This window comes from Vulpes vulpes, chromosome 14 (assembly GCF_048418805.1).
Source record: "Vulpes vulpes isolate BD-2025 chromosome 14, VulVul3, whole genome shotgun sequence".
In the NCBI taxonomy this organism is placed as follows: domain Eukaryota; kingdom Metazoa; phylum Chordata; class Mammalia; order Carnivora; family Canidae; genus Vulpes; species Vulpes vulpes.
Window position 1 is genome coordinate 25,641,207 of NC_132793.1, and position 16,482 is coordinate 25,657,688.

The 16,482-nt window shown below is 46.7% G+C and overlaps 1 protein-coding gene across 11 annotated transcripts in view; it reads left to right on the plus strand.

Moving 5' to 3' along the window:
• COMMD7 (COMM domain containing 7) overlaps positions 1 to 16,482 on the plus strand; it is a 105,852-nt gene that overhangs the window by 44,250 nt on the left and 45,120 nt on the right. For 4 of the 11 annotated variants that reach the window (XR_011996944.1, XR_011996945.1, XR_011996946.1 and 1 more), the window contains one exon: positions 8,808 to 8,924. The exons of the other annotated variants lie outside the window; for them this stretch is intronic. The gene's annotated coding sequence lies outside the window, so the exon portion shown is untranslated. The remainder of the gene's footprint in view (positions 1 to 8,807; positions 8,925 to 16,482) is intronic. 11 annotated transcript variants of the gene reach the window in all.

Consider the following 16,482-nt stretch of genomic DNA (forward strand, 5'->3'; position numbering starts at 1 on the left):
GTAATCTTTTTAAAAAAAAGTCATGAAAAACATAGCATATGAATGCTTCATGTTCCTATGACTTTAGGCCCCCACCAAGCATGTGATTTCTACTCCTCTTACCTCTTCACTCCTCCTCAGGAATTTTTAAAACTTTTGAATAGATAATACATGCCCATGGTTCAAAAGGTGCATTGTTTTTGTTTTTGTTTTTTTAAGATTTTATTTATTTTTTCATGAGAGACACACAGAAAGAGAGAGGCAGAGACATAGGCAGAGGGAGAAGCAGGGAGCCCTATGTGGGACTCTATCCCGATCCTGGAATTCTGGGATCATGCGCTGAGCTGAAGGCAGACACTCAACCACTGAGCCACCCAGGCATCCCCAAAAGGTACCTTGTAATGTAATTCCTTCTCACTCCCATTTCCAGTTACCTAGTTCCTTTCCCCAGGCAACCACTGTTACAGTTTATTTTCTGTTATTCTGGACATATTTCTTGCATTTGCAAATATATAGTATAGAGTTTAATTTTCTTCCCACCCAAGTGGTAGCATAGTGTACATACAGCATCATGCATTTTGCTTTTTTCTACTTCACTTGGAAATCATTCCACATCTGAATGAAGGAAAAACAAACAAAAAATAAAACAGAGCAGCTTCATTTTTTGTAACAGATGCACCCTGTTTCTTGAAATGGATGATTTATTTAACTGGTTTTCTACTGGTAGGTGTTTAGGTTGGTTCCATTCTTTTTCTTATATAAATGATGCTGCATCTGAATATTTTTGTATGTATGTCATTTTGCACATGTGGAAGTGTATTTATAAGGTAAATATATGGGTGTTGATTTCCCGGGTCAAAGAAAATGTGCATTTATCAGAGTATAAAAAGGAATTAAGCAAAAAGATCCTTCTACCTTATCTCCCATTTACTCAGTTTCCCCCCACATAAGCAATAGGAATTTAAATTTCTACTCTTTTTGGTGTTTACAGATTATTATACACTATATGTACTGACCTTAATATATCTTGGAGAACTTTCCATATGAGTACAATAAAGTACATTCTTTCTTGTGGCTGCAGCATGTTTACAAAACCATAGAGAGATTGATTTTTTCTTTTTAAAGATTTTATTTATTCATGAGAGACACAAAGAGAGGCAGAGACAGAGAGAGAGATGCAGGCTCCCTGCAGGGAGCCAGATGTGGGACAATCCCAGGACCCAAGGATCATGCCCTGAGCCAAAGGCAGATGCTCAACCACTGAGCCACCCAGGCATCCAGAGTTGATTGATTTTCAAGGATGGGTTCACAGGATTGCGGAGACTTGGGAAGTCTATAATCTGCAGAACTGGGGTACCCAGGTGGCTCAATTAAATGTCCAACTCGATTTCAGTTCAGGTCATGATTTTAAGGTTGTGAGATCAAGCAGGCTCTGTGCTCAACAGGGAATTTGCTTGAGGATTCTCTTCCTCTTCGTCTGTCCTGTCCCCCCCACTCCACCCCCTGCCACCAAACTCATACACACTCTCTTTTTTTTTTTTTTTTTTAAGATTTTATTTATTTATTCATGAGAGAGGCAGAGACACAGGCAGAGGGAGAAGCAGGCTCCATGCAGGGAGCCCGATGTGGGACTCGATCCCGGGTCCCCAGGATCACAACCTGAGCCAAAGGCAGATGCTTTAACTGCTGAGCCACCCAGGCATCCCACACTCTCTTTCAAAGAAATAAATAAAATCTTTTTTTTTTTAAGATTTTATTTATTTATTCATGAGAGACAGAGAAAGAGGCAGAGACACAGAGGGAGAAGCAGGCTCCATGCAAAGAGCCCAGTGTGGTACTCGATCCCAAGGCCCTGGGATCAAGACCTGATCCAGGCAGACACTCAACCACTGAGCCACCCAAGTACCCCTTCCCTCCCCCCCTTTTTAAAGATTTTATTTATTCATGAGAGACACAGAGAGAGAGAGAGAGAGAGACATAGGCAGAGGGAGAAGCAGGCTCCCTGCGGGGAGCCTGATGTGGGACTTGATCCCAGGACCTCGGGATCACGCCCTGAGCCAAAGGCAGATGCTCAACCACGGAGCCACCCAGGCATCCCCACTAGACAGATTCTGATGAAAGAGCTCCTTTCCCTGCCCAATTCAGGCCTTCCTGCCCCGCCTGGGTCACAACAGTGGCTTCCTGATGGCCCCACCCATCTTCAACCTCATAGCTTCTGCAATCTGACCTGTTTCCTGTGTGAGCATTCTTATGGGCAAGTCTCATGTGAGCAGACAGATCCAAATGCTCATAACTCTGCATGGTATCTAGGGTAAAGCCCAAACCTCGTAGCACACCAAACCCTCACAGTCTGGCCCTGCCTATACCGTATACCCCTCCATCTCCCTTATGTCCTGGCATGTATCCTGTACAAGAGTGGCTGGTCTATCAGACTGATGACAGCTGCCAAGCCATGAGGCCATCTGCCTCTTTTCCTCCTGGGCCTATGGTGCTTGCCCATGCTTCAAGATATAGCATCCAGGGCAGCCCTGGTGGCTCAGCGGTTTAGCACTGCCTTCAGCCTGGGGCCTGATCCTGGAGACCCGGGATCGAGTCCTGCATCAAGCTCCCTCCGGGGAGCCTGCTTCTCCCTCTGCCTGTGTCTCTGCCTCTGTGTGTGTGTGTCTATCATGAATAAATAAATAAAATCTTTATTTTTTTTTAAGATTCTATTTATTCGAGAGAGACACAGGCAGAGGGAGAAGCAGGCTCCATGCAGGGAGCCTGACATGGGACTCAATCCTGGATCTCCAGGATCATACCCCAGGCTGAAGGCGGCGCTAAATCCCTGAGCCACCAGGGCTGCCCATAAATAAAATCTTAAAAAAAAAAAAAAAAAAAATGTAGCATCCAGAGCACTTCTGAGGGCGTCCCCTGACATCTCCAGGCCATGATGAGATCTGGCCTCAATTAATACATCTGCTACAGAACCCGGGAGTGAGGCTCTGGAGTCAAAATGCTCGGTTCTAGTCCTGCCTCCTCTGATTTCCAACTGTGTGACCTCAGGCAAGTTCCTGACCTCTCAGAACTTAAGTTTCCTTATTTGTGAAATGGATATAGTTCTTGCCTCACAGGGCTATTGGGCAGATCCGGATGCCTGCTCAACTAAGTGAGCTATTCATTATCAAATTGTCATTATTTCTTTCCAGGATTCCCTTCCCCCATAGGCTGTGAGCTTCTTGATAAGATTTGTTTTTCAGCTCAGTAACCCTAACACTTGGCATCAATAAGCTCCACTAATCCCCACCCCCACCTGGTCACTGGTCCTGTTGACCAATGAAATGAAATGAGGCTGTGTGTAGATCCTCCAAGGCAGGACTGTTAACGCATCTACCTAGCTTTAGAGTACATCTGGGGAAGTTAGTTTGATCCTTGGTTAGTTTTAACAGAGATCATACAGATAAGTCTTGAGTATAAGGCAGCCAGCCACTCTGGGCACCCATCTTCCAAAAGCCATCTTCCACCAGCAGCTGAGTTCCTTGGTCTGTGATTCCACAAACGCTCTTGTGCCAGAGCTCTGTTCCTGTGGGAGTGGGGCGATAAACTGCGTGCACAGATAACTGACACTTTATCTTTTCAGCACCTCTATTTCTGGGCAAAAAGAGAGTATATCCTCACTCCCATTTGCACTGGTTCAGATTTCATTATGAACTCCAGGAGCCCCTCCAGTCACTTTTATTGTATTGGAATCTTGTCACAAATGTAATCTATTGAATCAGGGGTATTGATCAGGGCCTTTAGATGGTTAGGTAGGGATTTTGCTGCAATGCTGGGGGATTTGAGCAGGGTCTTCCTTAGCATGAGCACTTCATCTTCGCATCGATTCACTCTTGTTCCTATTCAGCCTCGAAATCTGTCTGTTAGCCTAGTTTTTGGCTGCAGGTCATTCTTATTTTGTATTTTATTTGCTTTTGGAGCACAGTGTTCATTAAGATGGCAATGGTCAGACCAAGAGAAGATCAACCAGAAATACTTGTGTTCTTTCCCTGGAGGAAAAAGGACTGTCCTGGGGTAGAAGAAATATTTACAACTTGGATCTGACAGAGTTTCTTTTTATTCTGGTGATTTAAACAACAACAACAAAACCAAACTGGTGATGACCAGGAAAATCCCCAAACAGTCCAAGTGGTCAGCTGCTCCACAGTGGGACCAGCTGCCTCACACAGGAACATTTGCTAGAGTGTAGAAATGGCCTTTCCAAAGGGCAGATAACCCAACAACAGATATCTTCCCTTTTTTTTTTTTTTTTAACAGATATCTTCCTGAAGCATATTTAGTCTTTTCTGGATTGCATTTTTTTTTTTTTTGCATTTGTTATATTTCACAAAGATACTTCAGAATTTCTATGAAAAGCATTACAGATAATGTCTGATGGATGAAACCTTGTATTTGGATGGTACTATAGTTTTGTGTTGCCTCCTTTTTCCTTTTTTTTTCTTTTTTGAGGGGAATCAGGTTTTTTTTTTTTTTTTGTGGGGGCGGAATCAGGTTTATTAAGGCATAACTTACATGCAGTAAAACTCTTTTTGGTGGGCAGCCTGGGTGGCTTGGTGGTTTAGCACCTGCCTTGGGCCCAGGGCGTGATCCTAGAGTCCCAGGATCTAGTCCCACATTGGGCTCCCTGCAGGGAGCCTGCTTCTCCCTCTGCCTGTGTTTCTGCCTCTCTCTGTGTGTCTCTCATGAATAAATAAATAAAATCTTAAAAAAAAAATCTCTTTGGGGCACCTGGGTGACTCAGTCACCCCACTTGTGCTCTCTCTCTCTCATACTCTCTCTCGAATAAAATCTTTTTAAAAACTCACTCTTCTTAAGTGTGCAGCTCAATGAGTTTTGATAAATGTATATAGTCGTGTAACCATTACCACAGTCAAGATATAGAATATTTCCATCTCCCCAAAAAGTTCCCCCATGTTCTTAAAGGGCAGTCCCCTCCCTTTACCCCTAGTTTTGTTCAACCACTGGCCTGATTGCTGTCCCCATAGTTTTTGCATTTTCCAGAATATAAATAGAATCATTCAGTATGAACTCTTTTGTGCCCACCTTCTTCTGCTTAGCATAATGTTTTTCAGATTTGTCTGTGTTGGGCAGCCCAGATGGCTCAGCGGTTTAGCACCGCCTTCAGCCCAGGGCCTGATCCTGGAGTCCCGGGATCAAGTCCCACGTCAGGTTCCCTGAGTGGAGCCTGCTTCCCCTCTGCCTGTGTCTCTGCCTCTCTCTGTCTCTGATGAATAAATAAAATCTTAAAAAAAAAAAAAATATATATATATATATATATATAAAAGATTTGCTTGTGTTATTGACCATCAGTAGTTTTTTCCTTTTTATGCCTGACTTGTATTTCATTGTATGGATACATCCAGGTGTTCTGTTTCATTTTTGTCCTTTTACTGCTGACCCATGGAATGGGTTGTTTCCTGCATGGATGATTATGAATGAAGAACAGTAATATAGTTTCCAGTATTCATTCCTTCCTGTCCATCATCTCATCTGAAGCCCAGGACACCTTTCAGAACTGGGAGTTGTTACACCAGGTCTGAGAAGGACTCCTGAAAGGTTATGCTTGCATGAGGTCACAGGACAATATTTGGAGCCTGGGTCATCTAACTCCCAGCAAGAAAGGATTTTTGTTTGTTATTAAGAGATAATCCACATTCCATAGAATTGGAAAGCTTTTAACAGAACTTACATAAACTAGGAAGTATTATACAAGCTAATTCCTACTGAAACATCTCCAATAATGTTTTATTTCCTTTTTAAAAAATATTTTATTTATTTGATAGCACTAGCAGGGGGAGCAGCATGGAGAAGGAGACTCCCCACTGAGCAGGGAGCCCGATGTGGGACTTGATCCCAGTACCCTAGGATCCTGACTTGAGCTGAAGGCAGATAGATGCTTAATGGACTAAGCCACCAGGTGCCCCAATATTTATTTTAAGATTTTTTTCTGGGGCATCTCGGGTGGCTCAGTGGTTTAGCGCCCCCTTCAGCCCAGGGCGTGATCCTGGGGACCTGGGATCAAGTCCCACATCAGGCTCCCTGCATGGAGCCTGCTTCTCCCTCTGCCTCTGTCTGTGCCTCTTTCTCTGTGTTTCTCATGAATAAATAAATTAAAATCTTTAAAAAAAATGATTTTTTTCTTTTTTTTTTAAGATTTTATTTATTCATGATTGACACACACAGAAAGAGGCAGAGACACAACACAGGCAGAGGGAGAAGCAGGCTTCCCAGAGGGAGCTTCATGCAGGACTCAATCCTGGGTCTCCAGGATCAGGCCCTGGGCCAAGGCGGGGCTAAACCACTGACCACCGGGAAGACCCTAAAGATTTTTTTCTTAAGATTTTATTTATGTATTCATGAGAGACACAGAAAAGAGAGGCAGCGACACAGGCAGAGGGAGAAGCAGGCTTCATGCGGGGAGCCCGATGCAGGACTTGATCCTAGAACCTGGGATCACACCCTGAGCCAATGGCAGATGCTCAATCACTGAGCCACCCAGGCATCTCCCCAGTATTTATTTCTTATTCTGTGATAAAGTGGGAAGAATCATTATTTATTTATTTATAAATTTTATTTATTTATTCATGAGAGACACAGAGAGAGAGGCAGAGACACAGGCAGAGGGAGAAGCAGGCTCCATGCAGGGAGCCAGACATGGGACTTGATCCCTGGTCTCTAGGATCACACCTTAGGCTGAAGGCGGCACTTCACCGCTGAGCCACCAGGGCTGCCTGGGAAGAATCTTTAAACAATTTTTTTCCCAATTGAGTTTTCTTAAACCATGAGTGATCCTATTATGACTAAAAGGTAATAGTCCAAAAATAAACTGAAATTCATAATAGCAACTAATTGAGAAGAAATTAGAATAAGTAATAGAGGGCAGCCTGGGTGGCTCAGCAGTTTAGCGCTGCCTTCATCCCAGGGCCTGATCCTGGGGACCCGGAGTCTCACGTCAGGCTCCCTACATGGAGCCTGCTTCTCTCTCTGCCTGTGTCTCTGCTGTCTCCCTCTGTGTGTCTCTTATGAATAAATAAAATCTTTTTAAAAATTAAATAATAGAGAAAAAAAATTAAATAATAGAGGATCAGTTATATACATTATGGTATAGGTATAGAATGTGATAACATGCAGCCACTGAAGCTGACATTAAAGAAGACAATATTATGAAAGGGATCATGGTCATGATGTATAGACAAAAAAATCAAGTTACAAAACAGAGCAAAGGGAACCTACTCTTATAAAAAATGTTTATTTTTTAAAAAATATTTTATTTATTCATGAGAGACACACACAGAGAGAGACAGAGACATAGGCAGAGGTTGAAGCAAGCTCCATGCAAAGAGCCCGATGTGGGACTTGATCCCGGGAATCCGGGATCCTGCCCTGAGCCAAAAGCAGATGCTCAACCGCTGAGCCACCCAGGGGTCCCATAAAAAATGTTTACATAGTGGGCAGCCTGGGTGGCTTAGTGGTTTAATGCCACCTTCAGCCCAGGGCGTGATCCTGGATACCTGGGATCGAGTCCCATTTTGGGATCCCTGCATGGAGCCTGCTTCTCCCTCTGCCTGTGTTTCTGCCTCTCTCTCTCTGTGTCTCTCATGAATAAATAAAGTCTTTAAAAAAATGTTTACATAGAATTACAGGTTTTTAAGTTTTCTTTTGCTTATTTGTAGTTTCTAAGTTTTCAATATAAACAAATCAGTGTGTTCTATTTATACAGATAATACATGAAAGGTGTACAGTTGAAAGTTCAAACAGCTGAAAATGGTGAAAATTAAAAACAGTTCTCTTCCTTGCTCCCCAGATTGCTCTGAATATCTATTATTTTTGTAAAAAATGTTCCAACTGGGATCCCTGGGTGGCGCAGCAGTTTAGTGCCTGCCTTTGGCCCAGGGCGCGATCCTGGAGACCCGGGATCGAATCCCACATCAGGCTCCCGGTGCATGGAGCCTGCTTCTCCCTCTGCCTGTGTCTCTGCCTCTCTCTCTCTCTCTCTCTGTGACTATCATAAATAAAAATAAAAAAAAAAAATGTTCCAACCAAAACAGTTGAACTTTCGCCATGCCAACCACCTGAATTAATTCTCAATGCCTTGTCCCTAATAATTCCATGATGGTTCTCCAGGCTGGTGAACCCATAACCTGGGAATCTTCCCTTCTTCTAGCTGATAGTCCCACTTCTCTCCCATGGCCCCTCTAGAACCAGCTCCTTACTATTTCTTTCCATTGTCACTCCCCTAGATCCAGCCCTGAACTTTTTTTTTTTTTTAAGATTTATTTATTTATTCATTCAGAGAGAGGCAGAGACACAGGCAGAGGGAGAAGCAGGCTACATGCAGGAAGCCTGATGGGGGACTCGATCCTGGGTCCCCAGGATCACACCCTGGGCTGCAGGCGGTGCTAAACCACTGCACGACCGGGGCTGCCACCAGCCCTGAACTTTTCTTTTTAAGTATATATGTATGTATGTATTTTAGAGAGCATGAACCTGAGGGAAGGGAGAGGAACAAGCTGACTCTGGGTTGAGTGTGGAGCCCGACTTGGGGTTCAATATCAGGACCCTGAGATCATGACCTGAGCTAAAACCAAGAGGTGACATGTAACTGGCTGAGCCACCCAGGCACCCCGAATCCTGAACATCTTGGCAGTACATTCGATTCAGAACAGCTTTCGTGTAACACTACTGTTAATAAAATCTAGAAGGAAGGGAGGGAAAGAGAGGAAAAAAAAAAAAAAAGTGGGGCAGAGAAGGGTAAAGACACAAATACAAAGCTTTAGTCCTTTGCTTCACAGAAATTGTATGACCTTTAAATGCTTCCGGCTGATGTGGTGGAATGAATTGGAGCTTTGGAGCCCGACTTGGATTCAGATCTGCCTCTTACCATCTGTATTCACGGATACACTTGTTTGGTGAGAATATGCTGCCCACCTGCTGTGCACCAGCTCAGGTGCTAAGTGCGTGTGACCTTGAGGATGTTTGCTTCCCCTATGTGCACGTTTGGGTTCATCTGTAAAATTGAGAGTGTCCACCTACAGGGTAATTGTAAGAATTGAATGAAGTAGACACCAAGCACAGTGCCTACCTCAGAGTGGTTGGTGCACTGTCACCACTATCAGCCGTCTTTGGGTTGTTAGCATTCAGAGGAAAAGGGAAATAAAGCAAAATCATTGGCACTGGGTAGCTACACCCCTCCCCTCAAATTTTCATCCTCGGACTAAAGAAATAGACCGTGGTTCTCAAAGTGTAGTCCCTAGACCAATAGCATCAGCAATACCTGGAAACTTGATAGAAATACAATCTTAGCCCCCACTCTAGACTTACTGAGTCAGGAACTCTGGGATGGGACCTAGTGATCTGTGTTTTAACCAGCCCTCAGAGTGTGATTATGATATATACTCCAATTCAAGAATCATGGGATTGCATATGCCATCCCCTGCCTTTGAGAGACCCCTAAATACATCTTTAATAAAGATGACAGAAGATGACCAGCCCAGTAGGGATCCTGCCGAGATCCTACCTCTGACAGAGATGCCTCTGGATCATTGGTTGTGGAGCCTTAAAATTTAGAGATATCCCTTAGGGGGATCCCTGGGTCCTCAGCGGTTTAATGCCTGCCTTCAGCTCAGGGCGTGATCCTGGAGTCTCAGGATAGAGTCCCGCATCGGGCTCCCTGCATGGAGCCTGCTTCTCCCTCTGCCTGTGTCTCTGCCTCTCTGTGTGTGTGTCTTTCGTGAATAAATAAATAATTAAAATCTTTTTTTAAAAAAGCGGGGAGACATCCCTTAAAACACCTTGCTTGGGGCAGCCCTGGTGGCGCAGCGGTTTGGCGCCGCCTGCAGCCCGGGGCGTGATCCTGGAGACCCGGGATCTTGTCCCGCGTCGGGCTCCCTGCATGGAGCCTGCTTCTCCCTCTGCCTGTGTCTCTGCCTCTCTCTCTCTCTCTCTGTGTCTCTCATGAATGAATAAATAAAATCTTAAAAACAAAAAACAAAAAACAAAAAAAACACCTTGCTTGGCTTCTCCCAGGAGTACCTTATAACTCAGTCACCCTTAAATTTAGTGAAGAGTTTCATCTATTGGATTAGGGGGTTCTTCAATTTTTTTTTCATCCTGCTATATGAAACAGGAGATTTGAGACTGTAGAGTGCTTTGTCTGGATGTCAGAGGGAAGGGGAGACAGATTCTTCCCTTTATACTCTTCTATGTTCAGTTCAATCGATGGTTCTTTGAGCTGCTTGCTGTGTATACGGCAGGCCCAGTTTCAAAATTCTGACCCCTTGTCCCTTTGGGAACCCTTAAGCTTGTGAGATCTTTTCCATAGATTTTTGGTTTGGAAGTAATGGTCTCTATAACTGTGTACAAGACACGATGCTGAGATGGTAGGGGCATGGCGAATTAGGAGACCTGGCCTCTCATCTTTGAGGAACTTGAAATCAAGTTCAAGAAACTCAGATAGTCATAAACTCAGGAAATCATAAATCCACGTGGACAGGCTGTGCACAATGGACAAAGAGGAATCTCAGCCCCAGAGGAGAGGTAGGTGGTTGGGGAGGCCTCACTGCAGGCTGGACCAGAGTTAGGAGGTGTCACTTGACCCTGACAGACCCAAAGAAGGGGAGTGCCAGGGCCACACTTTCCCTTCTCCTGGCCAGTGTGTTGGGGGAGATCAAGAAGCTGCCTCTGTGGCCAGTGTGTTGAAGGAGATGAAGAAGCTGCCTCTGGCCTCTTCAGAGAGACCATTTACCTACTGTTGACTAAATAAAGGCTTACAGAGGCTTATGGGATAAGGCGGCTTTCACATCAAAGGACTCTTACAAAACAGCTTGGTGATGAGTTAAGTACAAATGAATCAGAAACAGATGGACTCAATTTCCTAGAAAATACCCCTGGGCTTCAACAAGAAGAGGAAAAGTGCTCAGCCAAAGGCATTGTGGGTTTTTGCTGATCCTAAAATATGCTCAATGATTTTGCCGGAAACAGAGCCAAGATGTTGGGACTCTTTTGGGCTCCAAGTCATTGGAAAGTCCAGGCTGGGATCCTGCCAGCATATCAGCTGATTCCCAGCAGCCCCCACCAGCTCTCCCCAGTGGCCTGGAAGGGGATCCTGTCAACCTGGTCCTGCTCTGGGTACGTGAGGGCTAGACAGAGCTCCAGTGAGACCTTCCCCTTTCCTGCCTCAGTTCCAACTATAAAATGTAGGAGTTCATTTAGATGATCTCTAAAGGCCTTTCAGCATGAGTGTTCCATGAGCAATAATAATAATAATAATTACCCATATTTACTGAGTGGTTCTTTATGCCAGGCACTGCCTTAAGTGCTTTATATATATTAGCTTGTTTTACTGCTTTCTTTTTTTTTAAGATTTTATTTATTTATTCATGAGAGACACAGAGAGAGAGGCAGAGACACAGGCAGAGGGAGAAGCAGGCTCCATGCAGGGAGCCCGATGTGGGACTCCATCTCCAGACTCCAGGATCACGCCCTGGGCTGAAGGCGTCACTAAACCGCTGAGCCACCTGGGCTGCCCTGTTTTACTGCTTTTAAGCAAACCTGACTTAGAGCTATAATGATCTCCATTGTACAGATGAGAAGACTGAGATTCAGAGAGGTTAAATAGCTTGCCCAAAGGCCCACAGCTGGTACAGAATCTGGATTTTAATCAGGTGATAAAGTAATTGGTAATTCCTAGCCTGTCAATTTATAGATTTCCATTCTTATGGCAACCTTCTACTTTTTGGGTTGGTACAGAATAGTCTCCTCTCTGACTGCCCTGCCTGAGGTTCTCTGTCCTCTAAGAACCTGGCCAAAGTAGCCTGAAGCCATATCTACTGCCCCTGCTTACCCTCTGCTTCTCTAGGCCCCTAGGTGCCTGGGTTGGATGCTGGGAATTCCCAACTTTGCTCTTAGGGACAGTGACTCCAGGCAGTGTCACAGATGCCCACTGGAGAAAGTTGCGGGACACGCCCTAGAACCCCAAGGAGACATGTCTGACTCAGACTGGGGAGAGGCACCAGCAGGAGCAGGCAAGCCAGCAAGGTGGAGTGATGGTACTGCTGAGGGGAACAGTATCACCTTTGTAGGGGGGGTGGGAAGGGGCCTGGCACTTGTGGAGAGCTAGACACAGTTTAAGATGACAGAGACCCAGGGTTAATGTTGGGCTGGGAAGATAGTAAGGGGCCAGATCCTACTGGGCCAACCTTAGGACTTGGTCTTAATGGTAGTCATGACCAGATGTTATGCAGGAGAGTGACAGGAGCATCTGTATCCTGCCTTCTGGTCTTGCCCTTCTCCTCATTGCCTCCTGGCTCGTATGAGAGTAAAGGCCTCAGGGCAGGGGATGTGTCTAGCACGGGCCGGGCCGTAGTAAGTGTTCGGTGTTACCATGAGTGCTGCGCACAGCAGTTGGGTGGTCTTCACCCTGAACATCCACTTCCCACAAGATGACCCAGGGTCCTCTGGCTTGGGTCAGCTAGAACACATCTAGAAAACAAGCGTCTAGGCAGTAGTTTTTGTTTTTTGTAAAAGATTTTATTTATTTATTCATGAGAGACACAGGCAGAGGGAGAAACAGGCTCCATGCAGGGAGCCCAATGTGGGACTCAATCCGGGGTCTCCAGGATCACGCCCTGGGCTGAAGGCGGCACTAAACCCCTGAGCCACCTGGGCTGCCCTAGGCAGTAGTTCTTAACCCTGGCTGCACCACAGAATCATCTGAGAAATGTTTGAAAACACCAATGGCAGGTCCCCAGCCCTTGAGGCAGGATCTCTGGCAGCAGACAGGCCTGGCAGCAGTGTTTTCAGAAGCTCCTCAGGAGGTAGTACCAGTGCATGCCCAGGGTTTGGAAACACTTAGAATCTTTGGTGTGCATCAGAATCCCCCTGGGCATTTGCCTTGCCCAGCCCAGACTTGTGAAATTAGCGTGGGATGGGATGGGGAGCGATTGAGGTATCCTCGTTTTTAACAGACTCCCTGGGTGATTCTCATGTATGTACAATGTTCAGAACCCTTGATCCTACATTTGGATATATTTGCTTTGGCTTCTTCCATAGATCTGGGTCCTAGTGGATTAGATGTTGACCAGCTCAAAACTCTTCTCATGAGGGCAGCCCGGGTGGCTCAGCGGTTTAGCACTGCCTTCAGCCCAGGGCGTGATCCTGGAGTCCCGGGATCCAGTCTCACATCGGGCTCCCTGAGTGGAGCCTGCTTCTCCCTCTACCTCTCTCTCTGTGTCTCTCATGAATACATAAATAACATCTTAAAAAAAAAAAAAACTCTCATGAAGCTGTGGGTGTTTGACGACTCTCTGCCCCTCTTGGGGCCACAGAGAATAGAATAAGGCAGTTTGCTGAGTGTCTGACTGAATACTCTCGCATACCATCATCCACCAGGCCCTGCCGTCCAGGGCATTTGTCTGAGCCTGTGGGTCAGAGTAGCCTGGCACCTGGGCTTCAGGCTCCACCCCCACCCTCCAGTGCTCTTTTGAGCCTCACTCTCATGAAGGTCAAACAAGAACAATGGAGGGGAGTGGGGGCTGCGCCTGGCTGGTTAGGTTGGAAGAAGATGCAATTCTTGATCTCCTGTTGTTGAGTGAGTTCGAGCCTGTTGAGTTCAGAGCCCCAGGCTGGGTATAGAGACTACTTAAATAAATAAGTTTTTAAAAAATCAAGATTGGGGGATGCCTGGGTGGCTCAGTGGTTGAATGTCTGCCTTTTGGCTCAGGGCATGATCCTGGGATCTGAGATGGAGTCCCGCATCGGGCTCCCTGCACGGAACCTGCTTCTCCCTCTGCTTGTGTCTCTGCCTCTCTCTCCCTCTGTCTCTCATGAATAAATAAAATCTTTTGTAAAAAATCAAGATTAAAAAAACAAGAACAAATGAATGAAATGGATATGTTGTGATCATCTAACTGGTCAACTTGGTGGCATGGACTTTAAGCCCATGTCCCTCAAAAATGACAGCCTGAGGAGTTCTGATCACATACAATAAGTCATTCAGCTACTCATATAACGAATATTTACCGAGGGGCTGCTTTACATCAGGCATGGGGACATCATGGTGAGCAAAACCAACCTTATAGGTTTCTCTATATGTGGAGACAGGTAAAGAAGTACTTTGTAATATGGATTAGGAACCATTTTCATGCAAGGATAGGGAATAATGTGTGTGTGTGTGTCTTGGGGGAGCTTCTTTTTTTTTTTTTAAGATTTTATTTATTTATTCATAGAGACACACAGAGAGAGAGAGGCAGAGGCACAGGCAGAGGGAGAAGTAGGCTCCATACAGAGAGCCTGACGTGGGACTCGATCCAGGGTCCCCAGGATCAAACCCCGGGCTGCAGGCAGCGCTAAACCGCTGTGCCACCAAGGCTGCCCTTGGGGGGAGCTTCTTATGGTGGCCAGGGAAGGTCTCTTTGAGAAGGTGACAAGTAACCTAGTTCTGGAGGATGTTAAGGAACCTGGCAAGTAACCTTTGATAGAAGCAACCTTTGATAGAAGCGGTGACCTATGCAAAGGACCTGAGGCATGCTTGGTGTGTTTGAGAAACTAGAAGGCTGGGGTGGCTGGAGGAGAGTAAGAGGGAACGTAATGAGAGCAGAGGTTAGCAGGGCCCAGGCACACAGAGCTGTGATAAGTAATTCAGTTCTTCAGGAGACCAACCTGGGTTTTATGTCCCAGGTAAGAGTACATCGGGGTTTAAGTGATGGGAAGTAAGAACAACAACATGGAATATCCTCTCCATTTGAGGGACATGGGCTTAAAGTCTGAGCATGTGTGTGACCCGGGCAAGTCCCCACAGTGGACCTCAGTTTTCTTTGTGGGAGGGCTGGCCCAGTGACCTACGTCTATCAAGGTGTCCCAGGAGAAACTGAAGATAAGGAAGTGTCCACCACCGGTGTGGCCATGACAGTGAAAACCTTTTGGAAGCCATGTCGCTGACGTTTGTTCATAATTGAGTGAAGTCCTTGCTGTTCCTGACTGTGCTGTTGTCCCCAGGCAAGCAGCCAGTAAATACTGATTTACCAGGCTGAGCTGGCGTTATTTCATGTTGGTCTCATTCCTCTCTATCCCAGGAGGAACGTGTAAAGTGGGTGGGAGAGAGGCAGGAGGAAGGGGGCTGGAAGCAACGTCGTTGTGCTGTGTAGCTGGCTCGGGGAGAGTGGTTGGGGTGAGGCCAGGAGCTGGGCGCTGGGAAGGTGTCATTTTTTATGAATGATTTCCTGACAGGTAGAGAGGCTGACTTAGCTGGCAGCCTCCCGCAGGCTGGTGTGTGGGGCCTGCTTTTCCGGAGCCCAATACTAATCTGCCTGGGGCAGCTGGCTCCAGGGAAGGAAGGGCCCTCCCGCTCGCTCGGTGGGGAGGGCAACTGTGCATCTTTGGCGGTTTTTCTTCCCCAGAGCTTTTCTTAGCTTGTCCAGTGCGTGCCCGCGGGGGGGGGAAAGCAGCAGGACCCACCAGGCCTCTCCCCTCCTCCTCCTTTCTCTTCCTCCCCCTAACCCCCCTCGCCACCCCTCCCGGCTCCTCCCCATGTGCTGCTCCTCAGAGGCCTGCTGTCAGCAGCTTTCAGCTCCAGTGCCCGCCTCACTCCGTTGCAGCTCTCAGCAGCCTCGTGCCTGTGGGCGGCAGGGCAGGGGGGCAGGGGGTCGGAGAGGACGGCCCCTCTGCCCAGCAGGCCTCTGCAGCCAGGAGGTTCCTGAGGGGACCCGGCGGTGGGGGGTGTTGCTGAGCTCTCAGGGACCCAAGGACACAGAGTGGGGAGCTTTCTCCCCAGAGATCCCCTGACTGGCTCTGTCATCTCCCTGGGGTCAGAGAACCCATTCCAGAGAGAAGCCCTGTGCTTGTGGCTAGCGTGGGAGGATTTTCAAGCCTGCCTCAGAGCCTGGGCCGAAGATGTGGGTCTCTGAGCTTGGGGTAGTGAGGGAGGGAGGGGGGAAGGGCACACCTAGTAGGCACCAGGAGGGACTGCCAGGAGCCAGGTGGAACATTCCATCCTGTGGACACCTTATTTCATTGACTTCTTACTACAACATTAAGAAGCAGTTATTAGGAGATCCCTTGCTCAGCAGTTTGGAGTCTGCCTTTGGCCCAGGGTGTGATCCTGAAGACCCGGGATCGAGTCCCATGTCCGGCTCCCTGCATGGAGCCTGCCTCTCTCCCTCTGCCTGTGTCTGTGCCTCTCTCTCTCTCTCTATGTCTCTCATGAATAAATAAATAAAATCTTAAAAAAAAAGAAGCAGTTATTATTATCCCCATTTTACAAATGAGGAAACAGGCTCAGAGAGGGGAATTCATGTGCCCAAAGACACACTGGAATTGAGCAGGAGAGTGAGGCTTCAAACCAGTCTAGTCTGCCTAGCCCCAAAGCCACTCCTCACACTGCACTCCCTCTGGGAGGGGAAACCTGTGCAGAAGGTAAATTTGAAGGAAGAGCCCCTCTTACCGGGTGCCACAGAGGACGGGGTGGGGCAG